The sequence below is a fragment of the Lygodium microphyllum genome, chromosome 15 (assembly GCF_053477565.2).
Source record: "Lygodium microphyllum isolate KBCC chromosome 15, Lygodium_microphyllum_v1.1.10, whole genome shotgun sequence".
NCBI classification, from domain to species: domain Eukaryota; kingdom Viridiplantae; phylum Streptophyta; class Polypodiopsida; order Schizaeales; family Lygodiaceae; genus Lygodium; species Lygodium microphyllum.
Window position 1 is genome coordinate 4,486,959 of NC_141149.1, and position 15,386 is coordinate 4,502,344.

The 15,386-nt window shown below is 43.3% G+C and overlaps 1 protein-coding gene and 1 pseudogene across 4 annotated transcripts in view; both read left to right on the forward strand.

Moving 5' to 3' along the window:
- The window catches only part of LOC148024214 (dynein regulatory complex protein 1-like), a 202,872-nt gene that overhangs the window by 169,181 nt on the left and 18,305 nt on the right, over window positions 1–15,386 (forward strand). The window lies entirely within an intron of this gene.
- On the forward strand, window positions 13,932–14,599 carry LOC148024220 (uncharacterized; annotated as a pseudogene).

Consider the following 15,386-nt stretch of genomic DNA (forward strand, 5'->3'; position numbering starts at 1 on the left):
ACGCGAGAGCAATTTGATGATCTTTCTGCTCGTGTGCAAACTCAGGGGGTTCAAATGGAATTTTTAACTCAAACACTTACTGAAATAAAATCTCAGTTAACTTTATTGTTGGAAAACGATAAAAATAAGATAGAAATCTCAGATGTCCCATCTTCATCGAAAGATTTAGATGTGACTATGCGAGATCCTAAAGAACCCCAAACTTATCATAAATTGAGGGATAATCCGGTTTTAAAGGATATGAAACCACCTCAATTTTACGGGGAGGAAAAAGATAGGAATAAAGATACAATCTTTAATTTCCTCCAAAAATGGGAAGATTTACATAAATTGAAAAATACCCCACCACATCTCCAAGCACTGGAGGCCAGTTTAACTTTGGGGCCCAAAGCATATAAGTGGTGGCGAACTTTAAAGGAGGCGAATAAAATACCTGAAACTTGGGCTCAATTTGAATCCGTCTTTTTAAAAGAATTTCTTCCTGAAAATGAAATGGAAAGAAATTGGGAAGATTGGGATTATGTCAGACAAAAGGGACGGCCCCTACTGACATATCTGGAGGAATATCGTGAGATAATCCTCAAACTGGAAGGAATTGATGAATTCCAAAAAAAAAGAGGATTCATTAGGGGACTGGATAAAGCCTGTAAAAAGGAAGTAAAACGGAGTTTACCTAAGACGCTTGAAGAGGCAATTAAATTTGCATTAATTTATGAAGATAGTACGTGTCCAGGTACACTCACCAGTCTCACTGATATGGAGCCCAAGTCTAAGGAATTAGAAACCTCAAAATTTGTGGGCAAATTTAAAAGAAAAATGCCATTTTTCAAGGGTAAAAAACAACCTTTTGAAAAGAAACCATATATGAGGCCAAAGTTAAGTCCTGATGACTTTGATAAGGCCAAAAAAGAAAAATTGTGTTTTAATTGCCTATCCCCTAACCATGCTGCTTGGAATTGCCCTCAAAAGAAAAAGGGAGAAGACAAAGGAAAGGACAAGGGCAAGGGAAAAGAAAAACAAATCCATGTAGTGCAGACCTTAGAATTAAAGGGCCATGAAAAGTATAAATCTTTAGAGGTCTTGCACATGGATATACAACATAAGTGTTGTATGTCAACTTCTTTGTGGCAGCCTACTTTTGGGCCACATGATTTACTGAGTACATGGATTGATAGCTGGAAAACGGGTTAGAGTCATGATTGATGACTCTGCCACACATAATTTTATAAATTATGCACTTGTCAAAAAATTAAAACTTCCCCAACAAAACAGTGAGCATCAATATGTTTTTCGTATGATGCAAGGCCAAGACAATAAAATATGGGATACAATGGTATCCAATTTGGAAATCGAGATTCAAGGATATAAAGATAAGCTTGATTTCCAAATAATGAACATGGAAAGAGCTGATATTGCTCTAGGGAGGGAGTGGCTATGGGGATTGGAACCATCCTTAAAACGTAGCTATCACCATAATACACTGGAATTTGAAAGGGATGGTAAGACTTTTGTCATTCAAGGTGAACATGAAGTATCTGATAATCCTTTGCTGTGTTCTACTGAAGTTCAGAAGCTGATAAAGAAGGAAGTTTGTGAGGTATATATGCTATGGTCTCTTCCTATACAGAATACTTTTACTTTCTGTAATATAAAGCAACAATTTTCTTATATTTGCGAATTGAATGTTAATAATGAATTGAACAGTTTGTTAGATGATTTTAAAGATGTGTTTCCTTCTGATTTACCAAGTGGCCTTCCACCTGATAGGGGTGAAATAAATCACCCAATTGATATAAATAAGGATACACACCCAATTTCAAAACCACCGTATAGGTTAAGCGAAACACAGCATCAAGAAGTTGAGAGACAAATTAAGGATTACCTGGATAAAGGATTTATTCAACCTAGTAATTCACCTTGGGCTTCACCAATTTTATTGGTAAAGAAAAAAGATGGTTCTATGCGACTTTGTGTTGACTATAGAGCACTTAATAAAATAACGGTGAAGAATAAATTTCCTATGCCCAGAATGGAAGATCTTTTTGATCAATTGCAAGGGGCAAAATTCTTCACAAAGATAGACTTAAGATCAGGTTATCACCAAATAAGAATTAAGGCACAAGATGTTTCCAAGACGGCATTTCGCACTAGATACGGGCATTATGATTTTTTGGTGATGCCTTTTGGCCTCACTAATGCACCAGCTACCTTTATGAAGCTCATGAATAGTGTTTTACGGCCCTATCTAGGGCATTTTGTAGTAGTCTTCTTGGATGATATCTTGATCTTTAGTAAATCAAGAGAAGAACATTTGGAACACTTACAATTAGTATTCCAACTGTTAAGAACACATTCCCTTTATGCGAAGAAAACTAAATGTGAATTCTTTGCACAAGAGGTCAAATATTTAGGGCATATAATCTCGAAAGAGGGAATCAACATGGATCCAGAAAAAGCAAGGGAAATTATTGAATGGCCACCTCCACGGAACCTGGAAGAGCTGCAGATCTTCCTAGGTTCATTGGGGAACAGACCAAAATGAAAGTTTTCAAAAACTTAAGGTAGCTATTGCTACAGCTCCAGTATTATTAATAGTGGATCCCAATAAACCATTTGTGGTTGAAGCTGATGCCAGTGATAAGGCAATAGGCGCGGTCTTATTACAAGAAGGTCGACCAGTTGCTTTTGAAAGCAAGAAATTAGATCGTGCAAAACAGAATTATTCTGTTTATGAGAGGGAGCTGTATGCAATAGTACATGCAATGAAGAAATGGAGGCACTATTTGTATGGTGTCAAACTTTTGATTTTATCGGATCATGAAAGCATTAAGTGGCTTAATGATCAACCAGATTTACACGGGCGTAAAGCCAGATGGGCCGAACTCCTCCAAGAGTTCGACTATGAGATAAGATATAGAAAAGGAAAGTATAATATAGTAGCTGATGCACTCAGCAGAATGCCCATCATTAATGAATTGAGTTTTACTCAGTTCACTTCCAACTTGCTTGAATCTTTAAAAGGGAAATGCCAGGTTGATCCGGCATATTCCAACATATGGGAAGCAATAAAAAATGGGGATCAAATGAAAGTGCTTCTACTGAGGAAGGAATATCTAAGGATGTTCAACTAGGAAATGGAGCATCAGGGGTTGCTCAAACTGGATTCAAGTGGAAGAATTTTACCATTGATAATGGTTATTTACTCTACAAGGGTAGGGTATGTGTCCTGAAAGATACAGAAATAAGGCGCCAGATACTCTTTGAGTGTCATGATACCCCTAGTGCGGGACATCCAGGAGTTAATAAGACTTATAGTCTTATTAAAAGGCAGTTCTATTGGCCTAGAATGAATAAGGACGTCCTTGACTATGTGGTCAAATGTAATAAATGCCAGGTTAATAAAGCTGAAAGATTAAAAATGGGAGGACTTCTCCATCCATTAGAAGTTCCTTCAGGAAAATGGGAGAGTATCTCCATGGACTTTATTGTTGCTTTACCTAGAACGCAGAGGGGGTACGACTCTGTGTGGGTGATTGTGGATCGGTTAACCAAAATGGCTAGGTTCATTCCAACTTCAACTGATGTTAAAACACCAGAATTGGCTAGATTGTTCGTAGAGAACATATACCGATCGTATGGCCTTCCGGCAAATATAGTTTCTGATCGGGATAGAAAATTTGATAGCCATTTTTGGCGTGCGGTATTTAGGAAATTGGATACTAAACTTAGCATGAGTACGGCGGATCATCCGCAAACAGATGGGCAAACTGAAAGGGTTAACCAAATTCTTGAAGATATGCTTAGGGCATATGTAAGTAAAAGGCAAACTAATTGGGAAGAGTATTTACCGATAGCAGAGTTTGCATATAACAGTGCCAAGCACTCTTCCACTAGATATAGTCCATTTATGTTAATGTATGGGTTTCAGCCTAGAGCTCCTTTTGCAGTAGGACTGCATAAGGAAAAGGTTCAGGCAGCTAAAGACTTTTTGGAGGATATGAATAGTATGTTAAAATTTGCTCAAGAAAATATTAAAAAAGCTCAAAATCGAGCTAGAGCATATGCAGATCCTCACCGAAGAGACATCTCCTTTGAAGAAGGAGAATTGGTCTATCTTAAGGTCCTTGAACAAACTAAAACTATGAAAAAGGGACAATGTCCAAAGCTTTCACCAAGGTATTGTGGTCCTTTCATAATACTTAAAAGGGTGGGAGAATTGGCTTACAAGCTCCAACTACCTGCTGGTAGTAAAATACATCCAGTTTTTCATGTAAGTAAATTAAGGAAGAAGCTGGGTGATTTGGATAATCTAATCTTAGATGATGATATTGAGGAGCTATTCAATGACCAATCTAATCCACATGAACCAGAAAAAATATTGAATGTTCGTAATAGACGAACAAGGAATAGGCTGATATCACCTGCATGTCGCCTCTCTCTGACAAAGTGATAATGTATCTCAATGTGTTTCGTGTGTGCATGAAACACTGGTTTCCGTGCCACTACAATGGCACTCTGACTGTCAGTGAACAAAGGAGTAGCCTCCATAACAGATACATCCAGATCACCAAGCAAGCGTCTAATCCTTACGCATTCAACTGTGGTAGTGAAAGCTGCCTTGTATTCAGCTTCACATGACGATGTGGCAACAGTGGACTGTTTCTTGCTAAGCAAAAATATGCAAGATGAGCCAAGAAAGAAACAATTGCCACTAGTGGACTGACATGAATCATTATCACCAGCCCAATCAGAATCACTGTAAGCATGTAACTGCAGTGGTCCCCCCTTGGCATGAAGCAATCCAAGAGATCTAGTACCCTGCAAATAACGGAAGACATACTTAACAGCTTGCCAATGTGACATGCGTGGCTGATGCATATATTTTCTCAGGGCTGAAACTGCAAACTGTATGTCTGGCCTAGTGTTGCATAAGTAAATAAGACATCCAACTGCTGGAGCATATGTGTGTATATCAAACAAATCACTGTCATTATGTAATGACAGTTTAAGTCCAGGTTCCATTGGTGTACAAACTGGCTTGCAATCTTGTAAGCCAAACTTCTCAAGAAGTTTACCAATGTATCTTGAGTATGATAACCCAATACCTCTAGCATCATGTATAAACTGAATGCTCAAGTAATAATGCAAAGACCCTAAGTCTGACATGTCAAACGTTTCGTGCAAATTTTGTTTAAATGCTGAAATCTGATCAACATGTGTCCCTATAAGCAAGAGATCATCAACATAAAGACAAATGATCAGCATGGGTCCCCCCTTTTTACATACGTAAAGGGTAGACTCAGATGAGCTGTTTATGAACCCTTGGCTAAGCAAGAAAGCATCTATCTTTGCATACCAAGCTCTAGGAACTTGTTTCAAACCATACAAAGCTTTTTTCAGCTTGCAGACCAAGTGTTCCAAGCCCTCAACTTCAAAACCAATGGGCTGCTGTACATATACTTCCTCATGAAGTTCCCGATGTAAAAATGCAATTTTAATATCCAACTCATGCACAGTCCATCCATAATGAGCAACCAAAGCAACCATAGACTTGATGGTCGTCATACGGGAAGTAGGAGCAAATGTCTCCTCGTAGTCTATGCCTTTCTTCTCTGCATAGCCTTTGTCTACAAGCCTTGCCTTGTATTTGTCAATGGATCCATCTGCATTCTATTTCAGCTTGTAGACCCATTTTGTTCCAATGACTTTCTTACCAAATGGCAAAGACACCAAATCCCATGTTTGATTCTTAGTGATAGAATCCAATTCATCTTTCATTGCTGCCATCCAATGCACACTCTATTGTGCATCTTCAAAACATTCAGGCTCTTCTTCATCAAGGGTGCTTGCTGCCATAACAAACTCCATGGTATGTGCGGTATCATGCATACGAGCTTTCCTTCTAGTACGACCAGTCATGGGTGCATCCAGATGACTATCTTTCATAATCTGTAAATACCATCTATGCATTTTTCTTGCCTTCTTTACTGTGCATAAGCTCTTGCTGAATTTCAGTTTCAGCACTTTGTTGAATATTCAGATCAGCCAATGGCTGATTTTTTGCATTTTCCAAAGGAGTAGCTGGCTGAACATTGAGTTCACTTGCTGAAACTCCAGCTGAATCACCAAATGTAATGGGCAGCAACCCTTCAAATACATCACGGGCAGCCTGATATGTATCTAAACCAGCCAAGGACAATTCTGATTTTTCATCAAATAGTACATCCCTACTGACAAACACCTTTTTCGAAACAGGATCATAGAGTCTGTAGCCTTTGCTCTCACTGCTATATCCCATAAAAATTCATTTAACAGCCTTGTTATCCAACTTTTTTCTGAGTACCTTTGGAATATGTGCATATGCAAGGCACCCAATGATACGGAAGTGTCCAATAGAAGGTTTCCGGCTGTTCCAAGCCTCAAAAGGTGTAATTTTCTCCAATGCTTTGGTGGGGCATCTGTTCAAAACATGGCAAGCACACATGGCAGCTTCCATCCAGAAACTGTGAGGCAAGCTCTTTGCCTTTAGCATACATCTAGCCATCTCCATGAGTGACCGATTCTCTCTCTACAACCCCATTTTGTTGTGGAGTATAAGCAGTAGTGCACTGATGGACAATGCCCTTCTGCTTCAAAAAGGATTTCAGCATAGAGGACATGTATTCCCCCCCTCGGTCTGAACGGAGAGTCTTAATTTTACAACCAGACTGGTTTTCAACAAGTGCAATAAAAGCCAAGAATGCATCATACACTTCTGACTTTTTGACCAAAGAGTAGACCCAGCAAAATCGAGTAAAGTCATCAATAAAGGTCACAAAATAGTAACATCCTCCCAATGACTTTGTTTGCATAGGTCCACATACATCTGAATGCACTAACTGCAACCTGGCTTCTATTGCTCTAAAAGCAACAACACGGGGAAATGAAAAACGATGCATTTTTCTCAAAATACATCCTTCACACAAGTGCTCAGGAGGTCTCTCCAGTAGAGGTAATCCATCTAACATCTGCGTACGCTGTAAGAGCATCAAGCTGCCAAAGTTCACGTGCCCCATCCTAGCATGCCATAACTCTGCCTGTATCATAGCAGGAGTAAGATTGGATGTCAAATACGATGTCTGATCAACTGAAAGAGCATCCAACTCGTATAACCCATGACATAAAGTACCTGTCAAGACCAAAGTCATGTGCTCATTGTCTCTCACCATGCATCGGTCATCATCAAATGTGACCTGCAATCCACACGGTACCAAAGAAGAGATAGAAAGCAAATTCTTCTTTATGCCTAGCACAAATAAAGCATCCTATAGGTGGAGAATAGAGCCATCAATGGCTGTGAGCACAATCTCCCCAATACCTCTAACAAGGTATGATGCATTGTTGGCACACTGTACGGACTTGCCAACTGGAGCTGCATGAACAGATGCAAATAAATCTCTGCAAGATATAATATGCCTAGAAACACCACTATCAAAAAACCAAGTGCCTGCATCCTCAATAGAGCTGAATGCTCGATCTGCCCAAGAGGTGGCATAACTGCATTTGTAAAAACAATAGTCCCTGTCTGCAACAAAGGACGCGCACTTAGTAGCAGTGGAAGGAGCATCAGAAACAAACATTCATGACTCCTTTTTCTTCTCTTTGGCAATGCGCTTTCTGCACTCAGTGATGTAGTGGCCTAGCTTCTTGCAATAATGGCATTTGCCCTTTTTGGCTTCCGTGCCCCCTTGTTTTTTGTTTACTTGTGATTTGCCAGAAGTCCCAGAACTCTACGGAGCATTCTTCACTTAGTTGCCTTTGCCCTTCTATCTAGCCATAAAAGCTTTCTCAGAGGCTATAGCATCCACACCACTATCCCTCCGTGTTTGCTCTTCCTCTAGAAGTAGACTAACTAACTAAAGAAAAGTGATTGGCTGCGCGGCAATCCTCATGGTGAGGTTTAAGGCCATATGAAAAGCCAAGTACGAAGGAGATAATGAGTTCAAAGTGGTGGATATCATCTGCGCATCCGAATAGTACTCATCAACATTCATGAGCTGCTCTCACAAGTCCTGAATTTTGTTCAAGTGATCTTGAATAGAATCACCTTCATCCATTTTCAATGTCTCTAACTCTTTCTTTAAGAAAGAGATGCGAGTCTCATTCTTGCGTGCAAACATCTGCTCCAAAGTTAGCCAAGCTTCTCGTGAAGAAGCTGCTGAATGAATATGGGGAATGATTGACCGATAAATTGTCAATGCAATCAGTGACAAAGCCTGTGCATCCCATGTATCCCATGCTTTTTGAGCTGCTGTTCTTTGGGGAAGTGGCTAAAGTGGAGCAGGCTGAGATGCCCGTGGTGCACATCCTCCTGGAGGAGTAGCTGGAGCCACAACTCCAAGTTGAGCTTCTTCTCCACTTACATAGTCCCAAAGATTTTTAGCCACAAGTACATTCTTCATCATGAAGGACCAAAGTGAATAGTTATTTCCATCCAATCTTTCCTCTTTGGATACATAGGTGAAAACATCTCCTCCCTGATTTGCCATGATTTTTTAATTACCAAAAAATGCAAAAGAGCAATGTCGAAGCAGAATTTCACTGGAAATCTGAAAATTTTCAGAAATTGCAGGAAACAACTTTTTGCAATTAGTGTACAGAGGTGCACTATGTCAAAACTGTCTTTTATGCATGCAATCCAACATGCAGTCAGTGTTCAGTAACATTGTACCAGCAAAATCCCCAAAATTTCCTTGCCTCGGGTTTGTCAAACAGTCTGTCTTAGTGACTGTAACTGTAGTGTGTATGCCAATGTTCCTAGAAAACATAAAAGCCCCAAATTTTTTTATGAATGTGCCCACAAATTTACATCGATCGTGTCCTTGACACGTATTTTGAATTCTGTGCTTGTGCCGTGGGAACCCCTGCTTCCAGAAATTTGTGCTGGAATTAAAAATTTAAAAAAAACGTTTACCACAGAAATCACATGTGGCTGGCGGGTTCAAACGGGCTGCCATTTTGAAGGTCGCCAGCGAGGCCTAGGGGGTCAAAGAACTTTCCACCCGGGTAGCCCTATGGGCCCATCGCGTTGGCGAAGTTCTTGGCGGTCCAGGACCAAGGCCTGCCTACTCCAGGTCCTGCGTGTTCAGGCGGCGCTCGGGCTTAGCTAGCGGGTGACGTGGGGGCATGCTGCAGTTGGCAGGCGACGTGTGCCAAGCTTGACAACTGTTCAGACAAACATTTGGCGGGTTCATGCAATAGCTAGCGGGCAACTTGGCTGCTACAGACTGGCGTCGCAGGGCAGAGGCAGTGGCGCTGGGCAAGGAGCTGCTGGAGACGGGCAGAACTGGTGCTGGCGAGCAGGGAAAGAGCAGGAGCTACTGCGAGACTGATGGGCTATGTCAAGCTGAGCTGACCAGTGCCAATGCTCTGATACCAAATGTGAGAGAGGACAGCAGGATCGAAGCTCAACACAGAAAACAGTAGACAGTAGAGAGTGAAGCACGACACCCAATGCAATAGACTAAAAAGAGTGTAAACTGAAAGTACAATGTACAACCCTTAAACCTTAGGGTTGTAGGGGGATGTTCACACCCGAACACGGTAAGTGCCCGTAAGTGTGTGTCATAAGCACATACGAAATAATATAAGTCTGGGGGAAAAAACCTCTCCTACCAAGAGTAAAATGTGCCCCAGTGTCCTACTGATCACTGACACTCCAATGTGAGCGTAGGCGTAAGTGAGGCGTGAGTGAAATACCCAACAGGACTATGAGGACCAAAGATGTCTGGGCCTTTTCTTGTTGGAGCTCCAACGACTCAGAGCATTATTGTTATAGGATAGGAGGCGACCCAACATCATCCACCCCTCCAAAGAGCAGTTACAGACTACCTCAGCGTAGCTGAACCCCCACCCACGACCACCCGAGACACTACATCTCCTATTGATAGGCATTGCCGAGATACAGCATCAGGAGGCATCACAGCTGACAGAGCTACAACACTATACAGAGCACGACTCCCTAGATTACCTACACAGCAACATAGGGGTGCCCATATGCGCCACATTCGCATCACGATTTCTCGGTACACAGGCCGATTGGTCTGGATGAGGACACCAAGGTGCTGTACTCGTTAATGAATATTAAGAAAGACATGCATGTCTCCGCCTTGAGAGTGGACAAGAAAAGCACAGAAAGGGAGAGCTCAAAAGAGCGTGCACTCATTCTTCGCTTCCCCACCATGGAGGCTAGGAGAGACTTCCTAGCTCAATGACGTACATTGAAGGGAACCAGTGTGTTTTTGGGTGACGATCTCACACCAACCCAACTAGCCCACATGAGGGAGTGCATGCCAAAAATTAAGGCAGCCAGGGAGGAGGGCAAACTCGCCTTCTACAGAGGAGGGAGAGTAGTAGTCATGGAGAGGTGCCACAAATGACGATATGAGACCTATGGGGCCTATGGAACCAGCCTTACAGTGGCAGTCTAGAACTGTAATTGGGCCCTTCGATTGGATGTGGGAGCTTTTGAGGAGACATTCAGATGGAGAGATATAGTGTTCTACTCAGAGACACATCAGGGACCACATACTACACTTCCACGGGTGACACGCTATAGGTGGGAGTCAGCTTGCAGGAAGGAGACACGCACAGACCACAGTAATCGCGGGTCAGGAGGAGTGCAATGTTATTCAGGGAGGAGCTACAGCAAATGATCCAAGTAGTCCGCAGAGATGAGCAGGCCAGATACATGTGGGTGAGAGTGCGTGGTAAGGAACGCACTTTGTATGTTGCCATATGCTATTTTCCCCCTATGACGTCCTAATACGCCCCACCCAAGGGGCAAACACCATATGTGGCCGTGAGACCAGAGCACAGCTACAAAGAGAAATAGCACTGGGGTCCACTACCCACAGACAGGCACAAATACTCTTTAGATGCCTCACACGGTGGAAGAAGAGAATATTCTTGGTTCAGCTGGAGCAAGACCTATATCAGTTATTCTTGAGCCAAGACTCTAGAGAGGCTTGGAGGCTTTTCAGAGAGCATTGCCCGACCACACCTATTACGTCCACCGCTGTATGGGAGGAGTATGCAACTAGTCTTTATACTGTGGAGGGTCAGCCACCTCTTCCTAACCCACTTGAGCCTTGTCCAGAGACCACCACTTTCTTTATAGAAAGTAGGGTCCGAGAGGCCATTGACAGACTTAGCAGAGAAAAAGCACAAGATCATGATGGATTAGTAGCCAAGCACTATCCATGCTAGAGATTTGGTGGCAAGATTCATAGCTTACATGTTTAACAGAGCCATGTGTGAAGGCCTACTAGAAAGCTAGAGCACGAACACTATTCTGCCTATCCTCAAGTCAGGAGACCCTACTCTACCTATCATGGTTGGGCATACATTAGCTAAGTTATATGCTTCCATCCTCTAGCATGAGTTAAGCAGGTGGGCAGAGATGTGGCGTCTTAGAACACAGGGACAGGCTAGCTTTAGGAGAGGCTTCTCCACATTGGATTACATCCTCACACTTAGAGCGATCATTGAGGAGGGAAGGGCCCATGGCCGATGGATCTACTGCTGCTTTGTGGACTTTCGCAAAGCCTTTGACACAGTACCGAGAGACAGGCCGATAAATAGATTGCATGCCATGGGAGTACCGAAAGAGCTCAGTTGGGGTATTTTTGCACTGTATGAGAGAGTTGTGGACAGAGTCCGGACACCATAGGGCCTTTCAGCACCTATTTACTCCACCATTCGGGTGAAGCAGGGATGCCCCATCTCTCCGACATTATTTGGCATGTATATTGATGGGATTGCTGATTACATTCCATAGAAAGGAGATAGAGAAGCTCCACTAGCTGGCACTTGGATACCTCTTCTATTATATGCAGATGACATGGTATTGATAGTTGACTCTCCAAAGGGTCTACAGAGTCACTTGGACGCATTACACTCCTATACTTTGGACAATGGGCTTTCAGTGAACCTTGGTAAAACCAAGGTGATGGTATTTAATACTACACCACCATGGGTCAGGAGATCAACACCTAAATTCACATATGGATCTGACGAACTAGAGTATATGGATTCTTACACATACCTGCGAGTCTTATTCACAGGGCCCGCCTTTTCTATGGGAGAGGCAGCAAACACTAGACTAACTCGCGGATACACAGCACTAGGTGGTTTGGAGAGGATGTGCTCAAAGGTGCAATTCCAAGAACCCCGTACCAAGTTATGGCTCTTCGATACACTGGTCACATCCACACTACTTTATGGAATACAAATATGGGGACCCAGTCATGACCACCATAGCAGATCACGGCGCACTTATGATAGATGGAGGTCGATGGAGATACCCCTAGTATCCATGATATCGAGGATGATCAAATGTAAGGCCTTAGTGCCACATGAGATCATCAGAGCCAAGCTAGCAACTACACCGATTGTGGTAGAAGCCCTCACCCGATCGGTCGCATACATACATAGCCTATGGGACTTACCCAAACACATATGCACGGTTGGCCCTTGTGTCCTCCAGGCAGCTTGCCAGAGAGGGTGATACTTCATGTTCGTATGCACAGATGTCGGCCTGGTTTGAGCTGCATGGCTTTAGCATGGACAAGTTACCCCCCTTCCATTACTCCCTTGATGCCCCATCTCTTGATCTGAGCATGTTAGAGATCCGCAAGATCATTAGGATGGATCTTACCCAGTTGGATATCAAGCAGACATGGTTGATGCCAGCGCAGGAGCTAGGGACAAAGATGGCTTTCTACCACGAGCATTTCCTTCATACTACAGATGATGGATTTATTGTTCGCCCAAAATACATGGACACCCATCTTTCCATGGGATCATATGTACTATTGGCCAGTTGCGCACCTCCTCACATCAGCTAGAGATTGAGACTGGCAGATATAGATCCATCCCACCAGAGGAGCGTATATGCCAGATATGCCAATTAGAGCTAGAGACAGAGGAGCATTATATTTGCCGTTGCCCAGCTTATTATGAGGTCCGTGGTCGTTTCCACTGTCTCTTTAGAGACGGATTTGGACCACTATCTAGAGTCATGGATTTTACCGATCAGTGACTCCTTGGCCTCTTTCTTCTTGAGATACAACGGCTTTGTGACATGCGCCTTAGGAGTACAGCTGCTCCAGGACATCACGGCCCTTCACAGAGGCAACTCACAGACTTCTTTGTAAAGGAAACTCACAAGACTTCAATACAGTTACAGTCACAGTCCACACGAGAGCCTCTCTCACCGCCAAAGCACACACACAAACAAGGAGTACTAATTGATCGAGCTGTTCAGCTTAGCTGATCCAGAGACACAGACACCGATGACACCTTCATAGGCAAATACAGGGGATTATTGGTCGGGCTAGAGCTAGGTCCTCCATACCCACATGAGATTGTACCATTTGGAGCTCATTGTTACTAGATAGAGCTCTATGTTTACACATAGCCATAGTTAGTCTCCTTTCTTATTTTGCTTTGTGCTACATACATATTTTTCCCAGACAGTTGTACCATCATACACATGATTGTAACTCATGGTCTCGTATGTCATTTTGGCCTTTTGTACACATGATTGTAACCCTAAACCCTAAACCCTAAACCCTAATCCCTCACCCGATCGGTCGCATACATACATAGCCTATGGGACTTACCCAGACACAGATATGCATGGTTGGCCCTTGATTCCTCTAGGCAACTTGCCAAAGAGGGTGATACTTCATGTTGGTATGTACAGATGTCGGCCTGGTTTGAGCTGCATGGCTTTAGCATGGACAAGTTTACCCCCCTTCCAGTACTCCCTTGATGCACTATCTCTTGATCTGAGCAAGATAGAGATTCGCAAGATCATCAGGATGGATCTTAGCCATTTGGATATCAGGCAGACATGATTGATGCTAGGGCAGGAGCTAGGGACAAAGATGGCTTTCTACCGCGAGCATTTCCTTCACATTACTGACGATGGATTTATTGTTCGCCCAAGATACATGGACACCCACCTTCCCCATGGGATCAGATGTACTATTGGCCAGTTGCGCACCTCCTCACATCAGCTAGATATTGAAACTGGCAGATATAGATCCATCCCACCAGAGGAGCGTATATGCTTAATATGCCAATTAGAGCCAGAGACAGAGGAGCATTATATATGCCGCTGCCCAGTGTATTATGAGGTTCGTGGTCGTTTTCACTGTCTCTTTAGAGACGGATTTGGACCACTATCCAGAGTCATGGATTTTATCGATCAGCGATGCCTTGGCCTCTTTCTTCTTGAGATACAATGGCTTCGTGACATGCGCCTCTCAGGAGTACAGCTGCTCCAAGACATCGAGGCCGTTCACAGAGGCGGCTCATAGACCTCTTTGCAAAGGAGACTCAGAAGACTTCAATACAGTTACAGTCACAGTCCACACGAGAGCCTCTCTCACCACCAGAGTCCACACACAAACAAGGAGTATTGATTGATCAAGCCGTTCAGCTTAGCCGATCCAAACGTCCTAGGCCTCGACACAAACACTGACGACACCTTCATAGGCAGATACAGGGGATTATTGGTCGGGCTAGAGCTAGGCCCTCCATACCCACATGAGATTGTACCATTTGGAGCTCATTGTTACTAGATAGAGCTCTATATTTACACATAGCCATAGTTAGTCTCCTTTCTTATTTTGTTTTGTGCTACATACATATTTTTCCCAGACAGTTGTACCATCATAACATGATTGTAACTCATGGTCTCATAGGTCATTTTGGTCTTTTGTAGACGTTAATATATCATTTCATTTCATCTCTCTCTCTCTCTTTCTCTCTCTCTCTCTCTCTCTCTCTCTCTCTCTCTCATCGGGTGACGCGATACTGCGGCATCTCTCTTTGATCACGTGATGTGACGAGATGTTGTGACATCTCTCTCTGACCTAACGGGATGGTGTGACGTGGCGTGTTCGTGTGATTGCGTGATGGCATGAGGACAACTGCCTACCCGATTGGACACTGGCATGAGGATGTTGGCGTGGATGACTGCCTGCCTAACTGGACGCTGGCGTGGACGACTGCCCGGTGCTGATGTGTCTAGCGTGAGCTCCGATGGCACTGATTTGAGTGTTGACATGAAGGCATTCTTCTGCCGGGGCACATCTCTGGATGGAGAAACAATCACTGTCCTGCAGAGTCATGTCTCTACATAGGGAGACTCTAGCTGCCCTGGAAGCTGTAGAGGTATTGGCAGTTGTTTAGAAAGGATCTACAGGGTCAATGAAAGCACACTGAGTGGCTGTCCTAAATTTCAAGATGGCAGAGACCACCGATAAAGAAACCAGTGGACATGAGACCGAACTTGATACACAACCAATCAGGTCAACCATAGGGGGCACTGTATC